Source organism: Heteronotia binoei, chromosome 4 (genome assembly GCF_032191835.1).
Source record: "Heteronotia binoei isolate CCM8104 ecotype False Entrance Well chromosome 4, APGP_CSIRO_Hbin_v1, whole genome shotgun sequence".
In the NCBI taxonomy this organism is placed as follows: domain Eukaryota; kingdom Metazoa; phylum Chordata; class Lepidosauria; order Squamata; family Gekkonidae; genus Heteronotia; species Heteronotia binoei.
In genome coordinates this window covers 123,016,218-123,035,177 of record NC_083226.1, presented here as the reverse complement: position 1 = coordinate 123,035,177, position 18,960 = coordinate 123,016,218, and the positions used below count along the sequence as shown (strand labels likewise).

The 18,960-nt window shown below is 43.0% G+C and overlaps 1 protein-coding gene across 3 annotated transcripts in view; it reads left to right on the top strand.

Annotated features, from left to right (window-relative positions):
- ADGRV1 (adhesion G protein-coupled receptor V1) overlaps positions 1-18,960 on the top strand; it is a 556,327-nt gene that overhangs the window by 444,319 nt on the left and 93,048 nt on the right. The gene's annotated exons all lie outside the window — the stretch shown is intronic.

Sequence of the window (18,960 nt, the reverse complement as noted above, 5' to 3'; positions counted from 1 at the left end):
TTTGGATGACCATACTAACCATAAATGGAAAGGGCCACATACTAACATAGTTTAACCATAGTTTCAACTTTTAAAAGAAAGCAAAATTGCAGAAATATTAATCAAGTTTCACTTTATATTGTTTCACTTTATATAAAGTATTGTGGCTAGGGTTGCCAGTCCCCAACTCCTGTTTTCTGACACTGCCCAGTGTGGATTTGGGAATTTTTTTTTTAAACAGCTATCGAGCCTATGGTTTTACCATAGAGTTCCAGTGATTCCTAGAAAGGAATCTGTTTCTGGGTTTTACCTGGAAGTGATATCACACTGTTGCTAAAAGCCATGCATCAGTCTTTCATCCTTTCTATGGCTCATGGCTCAATTAAGGACTGTTGTATGACCTCCTTCTGCTCAGAAATCTGGATTGCCAGAACACATTTGATTTGAAAGAATAGTTATCAAAATACCTTAATTGGAGAGAAGCAATAAATGCCAACAGATGTGAATGAGAGAGCAAGTCTTACAAAATTTATAAATTTATCTTCAGCTCAGACACAGGCATGAGAATTTCAGCATTTACTTAAATACATTTCAGAAATCTAGACAAAGATACAGTATTACAGAATCTCTCTTGCAAAATTGAAAGGGAACTTTTAAAAGCCCATTAGCAATCGGCTCAGAGTGGCAACCGGGGGAAGAGTTGGGGGGAATATAGTGAAGGGGTAGAAGAAGAAGATATTGGATTTATATCCCACCCTATACTCTGAATCTCAGAGTCTCAAAGTGGCCACAATCTCCTTTACCTCCCCGCCCCCTGCCCACAAGAGACACCCTGTAAGGTAGTTGGGGCTGAGAGAGCTCTTACAGCAGCTGCCTTTTCAAGGACAACTCCTATGAGAGCTATGGCTGACTCAAGGCCATTGCAGCAGCTGCAAGTGGAGGAGTGGGGAATCAAACCCAGTTCTCCCAGATTAGAGTCTGCACACTTAACCACTACATCAATGGCAAGTAGCTCTAGGAGTCTCCAGAGACTCTTATCATTTTACTCAGGGATGGAATTTTAGCAGGAGCTCCTTTGCATATTAGGCCATACACCCCAATGTAGCCAAACCTCCAAGAGCTTATAAAAAAGAGCCCTGTAAGATCTTGGAGGATTGGCTACATCAGGATTGTGTGGCCTAATATGCAAAGGAGCTCCTGCTAGAATTCCACCCCTGGTTTTACTATACAGCTTCCAGGGATTCCCAGAGATGTATGATATCACTTCCAGAAGAAACTTGGCTTCTTCTGGAAGTGACATTGTCATGCTGTTGTTTTAGTCTAAAGGGGAAAAAAACCTGCTGGGTTTTTTTTGGTGGGGGGATCCCCCCCACAAGCTATCACTTGGAGAGGCAACAGTCACTGAGAGCTCAGGGTGGGGAATTTGTCTCTTCTCCTCCTTGCTAAAAATGAATGCACCAACCTAAGTTTTCATATAGGTTTAAGAAAAAGTGTAGTAATATTATGCATTGTCATCAAAGTTCATGAAAATAGAACTCTAGAAATTGTAGTATCCTATCCCATTACCTTCAACATTTGTGCTTGGTCTGTGTTGAATCCTCTTTTCTTACAAGACTGTTTGATCCTTACAACAAGACTGTTTCATTCATGCCTCATGTCCTTTGGAGCTTATTTCTTTGATAGATCTTCTCATTTTGGAAGAACATTGATAGCAGATAAACCTGCTAATCTAAGACATAGTCTTATACGCTAGGATTTGTGAATCTCCAAATATCCTCTCTTTTACATTTTTGAAAGATCCTAGGAATACCATTTTTGCATTATAATTTATTGATGTATTTAAGCAAGGATAAACATTTAAATCATCAGGCAAAATCCAGTTTTCTGAATGACAAAATACCTTTTTATCATTGAAAAGTCAAACCTGTTAAAATCTAACTACAGTTACGTCTATAAATGCTAATGAGAATGAAGGGGATGCTGGGTAGCAGTTTTAGCCAGCATATACCTACCATCATCTGCTAGTTCACCTTTGGAGTCCTAATACATCAGCTAAAACAGCAGCTCATTTGTGTTCGTATTTCCAGCCTACACACACCACACATCTATGATCTTTGCAGATTTTTCTTTCAAAAATACTACCTCTGCTTTTTTTTTTAAGCTCAGCAACAATTTTTCTTCTTTTAATCATATGATTTCAAGCCATTAGCATTCTAGTAAACAATTTTTATGTCATAGCTGTTCATTTTTACTGAATTTCTTCAGTCTAAAACAAAACAAATGCTGGTGTTTTTCATTTCTTCTACAAAACTAGTATTTTAATTATGGATACTGAGAACACTAATGCTTCTTGGTCCTCTCCTTCAATAGTAGGTTGCAAACTCCTTGGAAATAGAGTATTTGAAATTCTGAACTTCTTCCTTGTAATACATAAATAGAGTAGTTAAGCTGTACTCGGTTGTTTTATTTTTTCATGTATTTACTAAGAATTAGGCCCATTGTGAAGAAAAATGCAACGTGTTCTAGAAAGACTCTGGGCAAGTCCCCCTGCCCACCCTTGCTATCTTCCCACCCATCCAAGGTGGCCATTTTCTGTAGGGGAATTGATCTGACTTCAGCTTTCCATCTCCTCCCCTCTCCCTGTAGCCTCTACATAGGAAAAGTACATTCTTTCTCCACAATGGGGACCAAGCAGCTTACATCATTCTCCTCTCCCCCTTTTGATCTGCACAACAATCTTGTGAGGTAGGCTAGGCTGAAAGTCTGTGATTGGTCTGAAATCACATTGTGGATCAAAGCAGGAGCGAAGTAACCTCAACAGGGTATAATGACACAGAGTCCACCCTGCAAAGCAGTCATTTTCTCCATCTGGAGAACAGTTATACCATCTCTACCATCTGGAGAACAGTTATAATTCTAAGTGATCTCCAGCACTCACCTGGAGATTGGCAACAATGGTTCCTCAGGAGAAAATGGCTGGTTGGCTGTTGCTGAACAGTAGCAAGTAGCCAGGCCTAGGGTAGCCAACCAGATGGAGTCTGAAGATCTCCTGATATCACATCTGAACTCCAGACATCTCTCTCCCCCTGGAGAAAATAAAGGTTTTGGAGGGTGGACTCTATGGCATTATATTCAGCTGAGGCTTCTCCCCTCCCCAAACCCTACCCCCCTCAAACAAATTCCACCACAAAATCTCCTGGAGTTTCGCACCAACCTGGAATTGGCAGCCCTGATCAAGACTGGGCCCAATGACTTCTCCCTCAAAGGCCAAAAAGGCCTGGAAAGGGCCTCCCCCCCACCTTCTACGGACAAACCAATCTTGGTTACTTTTTACTGAGAGAACCTAGGTTAGTTGCCTGGCAACAGCTACTGCCTAGCAGCTTCCCCAGTGGCCCAATCCTCATCTGTCCTAGGGCAGGCAGTGGGCGGGGGAGAGTAGGGTCAGCTAATGCCACACAAGTGCACTTGAGTAATGTTTGACAGGCCAATCACTGATACAGCACAAACCATAGCCAATGAGAGAACCAGATTGAGACAATTCCGTAGGGCATATATATAGCCCTGAGCCTGCCAAGGTGGGGGAGGGCGGGATATAAATGAAATTAATAATAATTATATATATATATATATATATATATATATATATATATATATATATATATATATATATATATATATATATATATATATATATATATATATATGATATACAGTAAATGTCATACCTTTTTCTTGGCATAATGTAACCCAAGCAGGGCTTTTTTTGTAGCAGGAACTCCTTTGCATATTAGGCCATACACCCCTGATGTAGCTAATCCTCCAAGAGCTCACAGGGCTCTTAATACAGGGCCTACTGTAAGCTCCAGGAGGATTGGCTATAGCAGATGTGTGGCCTAATATGCAAAGGAGTTCCTGCTACAAAAAAAGCCCTTAATAACAATAAATGCAGTACAAAAACAATACAATAAAAAAGAGATATATCAGAGCCTATCTCAGTAGCCTCCAAGATGCTTCATAAGCTTATTTAAATAACTGTTTTACCTTGCCAGAAGATCCCAGGGGGAGATTGACGCTTTCCAGGACAGAAAAGTCCCTGGACGCAGGCTGTAGCAGATAGTGTCCTGAAGAGCAAGGAAGACTGCTAGATGACCTGTGTTGAGATGAATGCCATTGTTGCCCAGGTTCATGTTGGGAGAGATGGTCCTTAAGCTGTCTTCCTTGAATATTTAAACTGTCTGCAAGTTTATCAGAGTGTACTGGTTAAAACTTAAAATCTCTAATAGTGCAATCCTAAGAATATCTTCCTGGGAGCAAGCCCCATTGAACAGGCATGAGCAGGATGCTGAATAGACTGGTTTAGACAATAGCATAACTTATGAATCCTTTGAGCATATCATTCATCTATTTTTTTCTTCTTTTTCACTTAACACACTCTGTGATGGACTGTAGTGGGGGTCAGGTAGAGCAGGGAGTGATTCTTGCCTGCATTCTACTTTTTCCACAACTACTTTTAACACTCCTGCTTGTTACACTAAAAAGTGTCAGATATTGTACTTTTAAAAGGATTTTGCATATTAAATCTCCTTGTGATACAAAATAAATGTGGATTGCATTACAATGATATTTAACCTTAGTAATCTAGGAACCCCATGGTGCAGAGTGGTAAAGCTGCAGTCCTGCAGAACAAAGTTCTCTGCTCACGACCTGAGTTCGATCCCAGCAGAAGCTGGGTTCAGGTAGGCAGCTCAAGGTTGATTCAGCCTTCCATTCTTCCAAGGTCGGTAAAATGAGTACCCAGCTTGCTGGGGATGACTGGGGAAGGCAATGGCAAACCACTCCATTAAAAAGTCTGCTGTGAAAACATTGTGATGTGACGTCACCCCAGAGTCAGAAACGACTGGTGCTTGCATAGGGGACTACCTTCAATCTAGTTCAGTTCAAATTACATTTCTGTTTGGAAATCAAATGCTTTACTTTTTAATACCAAACAATTTAAAACAGAAAAGTTATGATTTCAAGGTCAAACTATATTTAAAAAAAATCTTCCTGGGAATCCAACTTAATAAGACATTCTGCGATCTACACTGTTTTGGCCTAGGCATACCTTTTCCCTAGCAATGGTAAAAAAATAATGAAGGAATAAATTAATGCAGAAAAATAGCTTGAGGGATATAAGAAAAGGAATTCCTTTTCCTCTCACTCCTTCATGCCATAGAAGCTCTGGACATTTTTTAAGGGACTAGGGCTGTCTCAGCTAGTTGCAGCAGTGTCTTTATTATGATGGTGAGTAAAACCTTCATTTTTGTGATCTAGGCCGTGTGCACATCTGCCTTAAAAAAAATTAAGATGACAGAGGTCTAAATTATACAGAGGATGGATTCTATGGCTGGATTCACCATTCTCAATACTATTGGAGCCCGTTTTGGGAAGGGCAGGATAGAAATGTAAAATAATAAATCTTCAAGTACAAAAGCTATGGGAGATGATACTTCCTTTTGCTAGCAACCTCTTCTGTCTCATGTGGTGCTGCTCCAAAGGTCATTTTAACTTGTGGGGACTACCCTTAGAAAGCGGAATCTGAAAAACCCTCGTGTGGGTACAGGACATTGTTCTTTAGACCCCACTTACATTAACACGTTTCCCTGAACATAATAAATATTTACATGTTTGCTTTTCAGGGAAGTCTCATATAGCAATAGGACTACTAGTGAAGGTATTAATTAGAATAATCTCATCCTTGAAGAATATACTATTTCAAATGTGTTGGGTGCGTCTTTGACCACAGTTATTTGCAAAACTGCAGACCCTGCTATTGGGCTGTGCCCTGCACATAGGAACTATATTTTATTTATTTATTTATTTATTTTATTCGATTTATATCCCGCCCTACCCCACCGAGGTGGGCTCAGGGCGGCTATAATATGGAGATTCCAAGTGCTTCAGGCACTAGTTTCTTGAGGCTTTCTGTATTTCAGTAGCAGAGCACAATAGTAGAAATTCAGTAGCAAAACACAGTAGTAGAAATTTTATGCAGCAAAGGGAAATGGTTTTATGGTACCTCTGAACCCTTCATGGTAGACATATAATTATACTTTGAAAAGAGTAAAAATATGATTAGTCCACATTTATTTTTAGATAGTTTACCTATTTTTAGATAGATTAGTCCACATTTATTTTTAGACAGATTATTCTGCCACAGGCCCATAGCTACGAGGGGGGCTGTGGGGGAACAGCCCCCCGACTTCTGGGTGAGGCCCCCTGACTGGATGCCCCAACCAGTCCCCGGGGCCTCTGCCATAGCTCTAGGGGCTGCCACTGGCCCCACCAGCAATTTGGCCGGCCAGGGGCAGAGCAGTCTCAGCCTCCCCCTAGAGTTAAAGGGCCAACAGATCAGCTGTTTCACGGGCCCTTTAACTCCAGGGGGGGAGCTGGGGGTTGCTTTTGCTGTGGCTCCCAGCCCTGATTGCAGCCACTTCTCCTGATGCTTTCCTTCCCTCCCAGCCCTGATCGCAGCCACTTCTCCTGCCCTTTCCCCTCCCACCCAGCCCTGATCACCACCGTTTCTCCCCACCTCCGTTCCCGCCCTCCCAGCTCTAACCACTGCCCCTTCTCACTTCTTCCCCTCCCTCCCAGCCCCAATTGCAGCCACTTCTCCCGCCCTTTCCCCTCCCAGCCTCGATCGCAACCACTTCTCCTGCCCTTTCCCCTCCCTCCCAGCCCTGATCGCCTCTGCTTTTCCTTGCCTCTGCTGCCTGCCTCTCCCCCGCCTGTTCTCATGAGTAGCCCCATGCCTGCCGCCTACTCAGAGGGCTACTCATGAGTAGGCAGCAGATCCGGTGACTGAGGCAGGGCAGAGCTGTGCTGCCTAGCCAGAAGGGCTAGGGTCAGCCCTGCCTGTCACTAGAGGGAAGGTCGTGTGGGGTGCTGGGGGGCATCAGTGCTCCTTGAAAAATATAAATGCCCCCCAACCTTCCAAATCCTGGCTACAGCCCTGTTTTGCCAGTAGCCACAGTTCTTATTTTCAAAACCACAAGAGGTAGAGTTAAAAAAGAGGTAGAGGTAGAGTTTTAAAAGCACAAGAAGCCTGATGAGCTGAGGCTTGAAACAAGAAATTATCTATATAAAAAGGCAAGCATCAAGAATTGAATGCATGAAAAAGTTATGGGTACAGTTCGCCACCATGACCTTTCATATTACATCTTTTTAAGCTTTTGGCTACTCCAATTACAGTATAAGCAAATAGGGGAAAAAGGAAAAAGGAAAGGGGGCAGGAAAGAAATGCATCATATATGTCTACATGCTGGGCACAAACACAACTTAAAAAATAGTTACAATTAAAAATAACACCTCAAATAAAACATAAAATATGTAGAAGATCTCATTACAAAGTGCCTCTAGACAGAAGTATAGTTTTTTTTTTCACCTTGGGAAATACAAGATAAGATATTTGCAGCTCCCTTGGAGCCTACATGTCTGAGAGAGCTCCAGCTTCCTTTAATGTAAGTCTGACTGAATATCAGATGAGCAAAGCAGCTTTCCAAGTTTCTTTCTTGAGGGCATGGAAAGGATGTTGGTAAACATTCTCCAGCCATTTGCCATTTTTGTAAGGTTTCCAAATGAGGAGTTTTGGAACTGTTTTAAATCTAAAATTCTAAAGAACTCCAGAATGTATCCTCCAAGATATATTTCTTTGCAAATTCCACATCCCCAAGATAGAAATAAAGGACATGTATAAATTGAAATAATGCCTACAAAGCTACATTAAGATTTTTGTGTGTGTTCAGTTTATGCCAGCAGAACCTATATACTTGCATTGCATGATCCAAAAGGTGATTATGAATACAAACTTAACTTCAAAAGTAAAAGAGAAACATTTATTTCTTTACAGCATATATAGCCTGGTTTTCCACTTAATTGTTGAAAGCAGCTTGCATAATTTTTAAAAGTCTAATAGAACAAATTAAAAACCAATAACAGATTGAACAGTCTCAGAACAGTATAATAAATCAACAGCAGCAGTAAAATAATTACTAGATGCCTGAAAGATTAAAACTTATGACAAACTTCTCTGGAGAGGGCATTCCAGAGACCAGGGACCTCCACTGAAATGTCCCTGTCTCCAGTTGCTACCTATCTAACCTCAAAAGGCAGGATCAGGGTTTTGTGTAGTAGGAACTCATTTGCATATTAGGCCACACACCCCTGCTGTAGCCACTCTTCCAAGAGCTTACAGGGCTCTTAGTACAGGGCCTACTGTAAGCTCCAGCAGGATTGGCTATAGCAGGGGTGTGTGGCCTAATATGCAAAGGAGTTCCTGCTACAAAAAAAGCCCTGGGCAGGATCCATACAGCAGCATCTCTGACAATGATTCAACAAATGGGAGATTTCATGAGCCTGTCTTTACTCTTTCTGTATTTTAATTTAACCCAACCTGGTCTATTTACCTGCCTGGGCTTCCCTCCCTTCCTGCTCACTCTTTCTACCGGCCCATTTGAACACACAATGGTTCAGAAATCTTACTCCCCCTATTGACTCGGTTTCTTCCTCCCACCTTAGAATCATAGAGTTGGAAGGGACCTCTAGGGTCATCTAGTCCAATCCCCTGCACAGGGCAGGAAACTCACAAACACCTCCCCCCTAAATTCACAGGATCTTCATTGCTGTCACATGGCCATCTAGCCTCTGTTTAAAAACCTCCAAGGAAGGTGAGCCCCGAGGAAGCCTGTTCCACTGAGGAATCGCTCTAACAGTCAGGAAGTTCTTCCTAATGTTGAGCCGGAAACTCTTTTGATTTAATTTCAACCCATTGGTTCTGGTCCTACCTTCCGCGGCCACAGAAAATAATTCCACACCATCCTCCATATGACAGCCCTTCAAGTACTTGAAGATGGTGATCATATCACCTCTCAGCCGTCTTCTCTCCAGGCTAAACATCCCCAGCTCCTTCAACCTTTCCTTATAGGACTTGGTCTCCAGACCCCTCACCATCTTTGTCGCCCTCCTCTGGACTCGTTCTAGCTTGTCTAATGTGATGCCCAAAACTGAACACAATACTCAAGGTGAGGTCTTACCAGAGCAGAGTAAAGCAATACCTTCTCTCGCTGCCATTTCCCTTCTGCTCCCTGCTGCTGGACTCCTTTGCATAGAGTGGGCTGGGGCATTTGCAGGTGTTTGCACCTTGGTAACTCAGAATGATGACAAAGATATCACACAACTTTCTCTTGAAATCTTAGTCAAAATCTTAGTTTTATGATAACATTGTTAACTTTTAAAAAATGTAGAAAGAGTAACTGGCTTCTTGTGCAGTTATTTTGATCTGCATGAGATACCACCCTAGGCTATTAGATAAAATAACAATGATAATATAATAAAAATGACTTTTTTTATTCATTTAAATTGTTGCTTGGATACATACTGGTAACCAGCATATATTTTAAAAATAACAAAATATTATTTGTACAGTAGTCCCTTTTGGTAACATTACTTGTCCGACCCCCTGCATTGTGCAGAGGGTTGGATTAGATGACCCTGGAGGTTCCTTCCAACTTTATGATTTTATATCCTGGATCAGTTGTGAAAGTTCCCAATACTTTTTGGGCTGCACTGTGTGTAAGGCATTGTTATAGTCCTTCCTTGACATCCAAGAAGAGGGCATACTGGTACCAAAAGCTGGTGTCAAAGTCACTTTTGGCCACAGATGCCATTTGAATATCTGCAGGCAAAGTTAGAACTAAAAGCACCCCAAGCTAGGAGTGTAACCCCACTAAATACAACTGAACACCACCATCCTGATCAGGCAAATTCCTTACCAACAGTAATTTCAATATTATTCTGATTGAAGAGATCTTAGACTTTCAATTACAAGTTTGCGGATACAACAGGAAAGTGATGCACATAAATAGTTTGCTCTTTGACTCTCATTATTTTCCTATGTATAAAGAGCTCTCCCACCCACAAAGGAAGTGTTTTCATTTCAAAAGGATGGTAAATTTGTGTGAGCTAAGTCTGTAAATGTCCACATTGTTAAAGGTAGTCCCCTGTGCAAGGACCCGTCGTTTCTAACTCTGGGATGACCACATCATGACATTGTCGTGGCAGACTTTTTACAGAGTGGTTTGCCATTGCCTTCCCCAGTCGTCTACACTTTCCCCCCAGAAAGCTGGGTACTCAATTTACCAACCTTGGAAGGGTGGAAGGCTGAGTCAACCTTGAGCTGGCTACCTGAACCCAGCTTCTGCCGGGATTGAACTGGCAGAGTGGTTTGCCATTGCCTTCCCCAGTCGTCTACACTTTCCCCCCAGAAAGCTGGGTACTCAATTTACCAACCTTGGAAGGGTGGAAGGCTGAGTCAACCTTGAGCTGGCTACCTGAACCCAGCTTCTGCCGGGATTGAACTCAGGTCATGAGCAGAGAGTTTGACTGCAGTACTGCAGCTTTACCACTCAGCAGTCTCTTTATACCTGCCCATTTTCTTTACAGTCAGGATGACTGAAGAAAGCATCTGCAATCTCATGATCTTCAAGCTCAACAGAAGATAAATAGAATAGATCTTATTGTTGTTTTCAAGTCCTATGTTTCGTTTCCTCTTAACAATTTGTGTAGAGATTTACAAATGTAACACTAACAGTAAAATGACATCCTGCATTTACCAGGGATCTGAATCCCATCTCCATACTCGAGACTCTGATTGTAAGGGCACTGAGATGCAGGATTTCCTGATAGCCACCTGTGCAAACTAAACAGAGCATTATAAATAATGCAGGTGGGCAAGCTCTCTCAGGTTTGGCTCAGAATTGGTTCAGCTCAAATGAGCTAATTTGTCTTACAGCCAAATGAAGCTTGTTCAAACTTAATCTCACTCTGAACTTTGGCTCAGTTATGCTCTCAGTGAAGCATGGCAGGGTCAGACATTAAGCCAAAGTCCCACCCAGACTTTGCCCAAATCAGGGTTTACAAGCTGAGGTCTGGAAAGGTGACTACCCTGGACACTCATCCTGAGCTTTTCGGGTGGGCTTGGGATCACATCCAGCATGATATACACCTGGGACTTCCAGGAGGTGTTGGGCCCCTGCTCCTGGCATGCCTGCATTTTCTGAAAGTACAAATACATCACATGCTTGCATCACTGTCAAGCATGCAGTTTTCAATGATGAGTCAAGTGGATACAAAACTACGTTTATTGATATACTGATATGCTCTCCTGGTACAGGTTCTTGAGAGTGATACTGAAAATACATTGATACAATTCTTTTAAGGCATACTTCAAAGGGTTCCCAAAGGTGGGGGTTAGGAATGCTCTCTAACACATAAACTATCATAAATGTCTACATTCTCACAATGTTATCAGTGTCTTGTCCTTGCTTTCCCCAGATGTCTCACACTCCCAAGTAGGAATGTATGGGAAGGTGTTGATTACTCTTTCTCTTGTTAGTTTCATTTCTTTCTACTCTACTTCACAGCAATAAAGCAAGAAGGGGGAGGGATAAGAATAACAGAGCCAAACTACTTCGGTCCTCCATGATATTTCACAGACCAGCTTTATGGAGGGCCATTAAACAATTAATTACCATTGGAATTTTACCATTCTTGACAAGGGCCTAATGCCACACAAAAGTGGCGGGTGTGCATTGCTTCCAGGTAATGTGGACACACCAGGGGGCAGGGTCTGATGCGACCTAAACTGCTTCTGCTCAGGTGAGGTTTTGGCTGAGGGGTTTGGTCCGCAGCCACGTGGCTCATGAACCTCAGGATTTTCCAGTCTGTGCCCATCCCTAGTCTGAAGTAACAAGTCTCAGTGGCAAGCCTCATTGCTTGCTGCTGCTCCAAACTGTGATAGGAAGTTTTGTTTTGTTTTGTGTTTTTAAAGCAATTCTATCAATGTTGCTATGTCATTTCCGGGTAAAACCCAGAAGTGACATAAGGTAGTTCTAGGAATTGCTGGAAATGCTATGGTTGTATAATAAAGTTTCTGGCAATTCCTGTAATCATTTCTGGGTTTTACCCAGAAGTGAAATATCAACATCCTTATGAGCCCTTCCCCCACCTCACTACCTCTTCTCTTTCTGCAAATTTTACCTGACAATATCAAGGCAATGCAATGGGAAGACCTTACTATAGGCTTGTCATAGTTTTTCAGAAGCTTTATTGGGTCGTGCAAATAATGAACATACTTAAATATTGCATTTCCAGCTTGAAACATTATTTTCAAGCTTATGTTTTATTTGTTTTCCATTGGGATAATTATCTCTAATTTCACTGGGTCTTAGTTTTAAGGAACAGGCTTAAGCTCAAGCCCAAGCCCCAAGTGACTTGCTTGGTTTCCTTTACTCTCTCTTTTTCCTCTAATGCTGATGGAGCAGCTGGTACTTACCCTGCTGAAGAGGTTACCAAATGTTAAAGCTGGGGATGAAATGATACCCAAGTGTCTGCAGCTGAAGTCAGTGTGATGCCAATGCTGCAAATATATTAGAAAGAAACCAGTAGTTTTCATTAACAGATTTCTTGTAATCACCAGTATGACATCAGACACTGAATTATTATCCATTTCCTGTGCCAGAAATACCGCATAGGTATTATTTGTTATGAATCATTGATGTGATCTGTATCCTATTGTTGATACCTATTCTCTATTATTTGGCCCCAGGGCAGACTCTGTGCCTTCATGCAGCTTCATGCTGTAGTATATTCTATAATGCTAAATATTTGCTTGTATAAAACTTATTGTGAAAAACCATGATTGCTTAATTGTCATGCAGGTTCAAGAAATAGGCACATTGGTTGAGGTGCAAGACAGGGGTGATTCCACATTAGCCTTTGCTCCGGCTCCGACGCTGTGTTTCCCCCGGGGCAGATGTTGGTTTCCACACATTTTGACCCAGGGCAGCAGTTTGACCCGCCTCCGAAGCGGTGCCACCCCGGATTAAGGAGATCGGCAAAATACCAGATCTTTTTTTTGCTGCAGTTCCGAGGCTCGGAATTTTATGTGCAGAACTTGCACCAATGCGCTGTCAAACTTCTAGCATCAGTAGAACACACCCACATAACTCCACGCCCATGATTCCGCCCAGTTATTTCGTCATACTTCCGCAAATTACTCCTGAAATGGATTAATTTTTTAAAAAAACAACTCATTTCACGTTACAACGCGAAAACAATATAACGATGTAACGCTATTTTGTTTTTCCGTGCATCACTTATGGAGGGGCTGGGGGGGTCTCCGCGTGGCGCAGGCTGCTGGGGAAGTTCGGAGTTGCTTGCAAAGAGGGACTGGCGTGTGTGTGTGTGGAAATCCAGGTCGCCGAGAGAACGGCACATAAGTTTTCGAAGCATCGATTGTAGGGGGTTGTTGGGGGGGGAATTAAACTCCCCTTCGCTTCTTTTTCAGTGGTTTGTGGGGGGGGTTGGTGAGCACTTCGAACTGGCGGCTGGGTCCTTTTCTGCGCCCCCCCCCTGCAAACATCACGTTTCCACCTCTCTTTTATGACTGGAATTTTTCTTTGTTCGCATGCAAAGAAACTATTTGAGAAGGACACGAGGGGTCTCTCTCCCCGCTCCTTCGAAAGCATTTGGAGGCTCTTTACTATATTCCACGTGAATTTGATAATGTGGATTGCTATTGCATTGTGATTACTTTCTTCCCCCTCCGAAAAAAATCAATCCTGTGCTTAACATTCGTTGACTCAGATTTCATGGGGCTTAACCTGCCAACAGCAGAGCGAAAGGAAAACACGTGACTTTGCCAGTATTATGCCTCTGGCATTACGTTGTAATACAAACAAAGACGTTGCGTTGTAACGCAAACACGCATGCATGTAAAAAAAAAAGGGAAACGTATGAGGGAGGGGGAAACTCCAGGAGCAGCAGTAATGCGGAATCAGAAAACATGGAACAGATTGGGAATTGAATCCAGGGGAAATCCTCTATTGCGGCATCGGGAAATCTCTCCCGCATGGAACAACCCCGGAGCGAAAGAAGGGCAAACGCCAAATGCGGAATCAGCCTGTATGAACTTTTTTCTGTATCCTCGCTGAGGAAGTTTCTAGGCTGGTTTCAAACTGAGTTGAGTGTAGAGATGTCAGCCTCCTGGTGGGACCTGGGGATTTCACACAGAATACAAGATCAATATCTGGAGAAAATAGATGCTTTGGAGGGTGGACTTTATGGCATTGTATCCCACTCAGCCTGTTTTCCCCAGTCTCCACCTCCAAATCTCCAGGAGTTTCCTAAACTGGAGCTGGGAACCCTACTCTCCTGCCATTAGCAACTGGGGTCCTAGTGATCCTAATTGAGTGGAGCTGTGTTTGTAAAGTCTTGGCAATCATGAGCTCTCTTGGCAAGAATTTAGAAGGAAAATCTTGTGAATTGTCTGAAATGTTTCTTCCAGTGTGTAAAAATGGTGTGTATGCACTGATCTATTGTTTTTTGTGAAGTGTTGTTTGGTTTAACCTGCCCTGCACTTGCAGGTGCTAGGAGTAGAGGTGCTGGGAAACCAAACCTTCTTCAAAATAGCACTTGGAAATAAGAGAATATCTTAGATCCTTATGAGGGGCAATAAACACACACAATACTTGCATACAAATGACTACTTTGACATGTGGCCTGCTCACATAACACACAGTAATGCACAATAGTTTCATTTAGAGTAAGGGGCTTAACATTAAAGAACTTCCGTGTGTGAGTCTACAGAGCTTCTGATGTTTGATGCCTGATCTGCTGAATGTTGATCATGTATACATAGATTACTTGTTTTAAACTTTCAAGAGAAAGAGAAGGATTTTTGGAGGAAAGTGATATTTGGTTTTTAACATAGTCAGATGTTATAGACTGGAAAACATATATACCAAGAAGGTAATTTGGAACTTCAGCATGGTCTTTTAGGACAATGGGGTGTCACTATTTGGTGTATGGCTTTGATGAAAAAAGAACTGTCCTGTTCCACTCAAACACTATTTATATCTTTGCAAATATTGAAAATGCAGGCGAGGCAAATATTAAGACTCTCCCCTTACCAAAATAACAGGCATGAATCCATGGGATTTGCTTTGAGAGCGTTTAAAAATAGAGTTGTTGGTTTGTTGTGGCAAGACGTTGGTGAAGTCTACTTGGGGAATGAAGTGTATTTTTACTGGTTGATGCAACTGTCATTTTTGTAAATAAGGACAATTGAGTAAATTTAGAACGTTCACAACGTGAGATATTTTTGGATGATTGGAACTACCCATGCATGATGCAGCTATTCCAAGTATGACATCAGCTTCCTATGAGTAGTCCCAGGATAGTTGTTTGTGTGGGCAAACACCTGCACCCATCTGTTGCTAAGCTGACTACAGTGGGGCTCTGCCTATAAGAAAGCATCAGGTGAAGGTCAGATGTGAAAGTGGAAGGCATGCATTTAATGCTTTGTAAAGTTTATTGGAGAAAGTACCATTTCAATCCTACATTTGTAACTTTGGAACATTAAGTAATAAAGTACTTGATCTCTTTACTTTAAAAGGTTTCATATGAAATTTGGGGAGATTACTGTAAAACCTTTAAATACTGAAGCACTGCTGAAAAGTTTGTGATGCAGCCTTGGGTTTGTTAGAGCAACATTGTCATGAGACATGATTTTCAGTATCCTTTCCAGGAGGCTGCAGACCTGTTTTTGTTTTGTTTTGTAAGTGGAGGTTAGATGTGCCAGATGTTCAAAGATACTTCTCTTGTGCATGTGAATCTTTGCATTTGTGTGCATGAGACAACATCCCCCCTTTTTTTTTCCAAAAAGAGTACACCTATACCTGGCCCACCCAAGCCTTGTCACAAAGGAGGGAGGGAAGAAGAAGAGGGGAAAGGAGCCAGGCAGCCCTGAACGCACTACTGGCCTCAGGCACAGACATCTACAGGCTGCCCCTGGCTCACACTGACCAAAAGGAGACTTTCCCAGGCTGGACAAGGCTCATACTGTCAGGAGCCACCTTCCCCAAATTGGCCATGGCTTCCATGAGCTGTTTTCCGCAGGCCAGGAGCTGCCTTTTCAAGGCCAGGCTTGTTTCTTCCAACCTAGATTGGACTGGCTCAAGGGGGTGGGGCAGGCCTCTGGTCTACTGGAAAATTCCCTGGTGCCTATAATGGCCAGTCCACCCCTGCTGTTAGGACTGCTTTTCTGATTCCATCTGTCTGCTTACATTTGGAAGTAAAATAACAAACGTCCTGTCTACCTAGTTCTAAGTTCCATGTTGACTGTTTGGATGCTAAACTCCCAGCACTATCAAAGTCCTGATTAGTGTATATATATAATCAGGACTTTGATAGTGCTGGATGAACATATGGATATACGAAGCTGCCTTATAATGAATCAGACCCTCAGTCCATCAAAGTCAGTATTATCTACTCAGACTGGCAGCGGCTCTCCAGGGTCTCAGGCTGAGGTTTTTCACACCTATTTGCCTGGACCCTTTTTAGTTGGAGATGCTGGGGGTTGAACCTGGGACCTTCTGCTTACCAAGCAGATGCTCTACCATATGTGTAGCAGGAGCTTCTTTGCATATTTGGCCACACATCCCTGATGTAGCCAGTCCTCCAAGAGCTTACAAGGCTCTTAGTACAAGGCCTACTGTGAGTCTTGGAGGATTGGCTACATCAGGAGTGTGCAGCCTAATATGCAAAGGAGTTCCTGCTACAAAAAAAAGCCCTGTACACATACACGCTTTTATATAACAGGCTCCAAAAGATAACAGCTTAGAAATGAAGCAACTTGTATCAATTCTTTTTAAATGCCATTCTGTAGACTGCTTTGGAATAGTAGACAAGGTCCTCTTTAAGGAAAAGTTATATAGCAATAGCTGGAGGGCAATCTCTGCCATCTGAATTTGTAATACAACCTACAGAGATCTTAAAGAATGAGCTGGAACATGCAAACACAACAGACTTGGAGGTGCTAAAATCAGTACTGGGAAAAAAAGGTGAAGAGGGCCCTGTGATCTTTTGTTGTTTTTTTGCACACCTCTCCCCTTGGACAGGTTTTAAATAAACGGATTTTTCTTGAAGTTTCTGACCATAAATGTGATTTAGGTTTTGACAAGTTGCTATATGGAAATTTGTTATCTCCAGTTTTGACATACACTGAAGCCATTCTCTATGCCAGACTCTTGCACATCACTTGATTGTGAAATGCTTATTTAGTTCAATGTTCACAGCTTAGGGTTGCCAATCCCCAGTTGGGTATGGCAACATGGGTGAGGGACACAGAAGAAGGGGAGGGGATCCAGGCAAATAATTATAATTTTTCCTTTTTCACTTTACACACGGAGGCTTTGCCTGAATCCCCAGTTGGGGGCAGGGGATCCCCCGGTTTGGAGGCCATCTCCCTGTTTCAGGGTCATCAGAAAGCAAGGGGGGGATGTCCACTGCACACTCCACACTGGAGAATTGATCTGCTGATATCTGGGGCTCTCAAGGGGCTGTTTTTTGAGGTAGAGGCACCAGATTTTCAGCATAGCATCCGGTATCTCTCCTCAAAACACCCCCCAAGTTTCAAAATGATTGGATCAGGGGATCCAATTCTATGAACCCCAAAAGAAGGTGCCCCTATCCATTATATTCAAATGGAGGCAGAGCATTTAAATGTGGGAAGTTATGTGTAAGGTTTGACAGTTGGTATAATTGGATACTATGTAACTAGAAGTACAGAATGCATGTGCTCCTTGTTGTTGAGCAGATTGTACTTGATGCCTTATTGGTTAAGGGGTATGACGTGTATGAGGAAATAAAAGGAGGTGCTGGAGAGGCTGAGGGATCATTCATTCCCTGTGCAGCTGTACTCGAGCATGCTTTGCAATCTTTAAATCTGTCTCCTGTCTACCTTTCTTCTTCACACCGTTATATTGTTGGGGCTGGACTCCGACAAGTGGTGCTTCGTGTGAGGCTTCCAAGAGAGCAATCTTTTAGACTCTGTTCGTCCACCACCCACGCCCGGCAAGGGTTTCAGGCGCGCCACACATCTTCGGATCCCGGGTGAGTGTGACTGGTCAAGATAGAACACATCAGCAACTATGGGTTCCTCACTGTCCGTTGAACAACAAGCCTTTTCTCAAGACCTCCTCTTTTTACTCACTAAAGAAGGACACTCTGTTACAAAGAAGGAGGTTGAAGATTTAGTAAAAGCTATTGATGATGTATGTCCATGGGTCCCTGAAAGAGGAACCCTTAAGTTGAAGGACTGGGTGAAAATTGGCGGCCATTTCCAAGATCACCCTCGGGTGACGGCCAGAGTTCTGTTTACATGGTCCAAGGTCCGAGCATGTTTGAAAGGGCTTACACCGAACAATATTTTGTTTAATCAGCAAATGGAGGCACACCCGTCACCTATGGCTTCACTGCCGCGACTTTTGCCGCCCGCCTCCGCGCCACCTTATGCCCCATCTTTAAAAACGGATGAGCGGCATTTTGCGTCTCGCAAACAACCTAATGATCATGATACGGACACTGAGGACCCTGGGTTTCCCTTAGCCCCCGTCATACAGCCGGACCGCTCGGCCGCCTTTGCGGCAGCTGTTTCCACCACAGTCCTGGAAGAAGGGGACATTACTATCGCCATGGATGATGATATTGCCGCACTTGTCATTGACAATGGCTCTGGAATGTGCAAAGCTGGTTTTGCTGGGGATGACGCTCCCCGTGCTGTGTTCCCCTCCATTGTGGGTCGCCCCAGGCACCAGGGTGTGATGGTCGGAATGGGCCAGAAGGACAGCTATGTCGGTGATGAGGCACAGAGCAAAAGAGGTATCCTGACTCTGAAGTACCCGATTGAACACGGCATTGTCACCAACTGGGATGACATGGAGAAGATCTGGCACCACACCTTCTACAAGGACCTGTATGCCAACACTGTCCTATCCGGTGGTACCACAATGTACCCTGGTATTGCTGACAGAATGCAGAAGGAAATCACAGCCCTGGCACCCAGTACAATGAAAATCAAGATCATTGCCCCCCCAGAGCGCA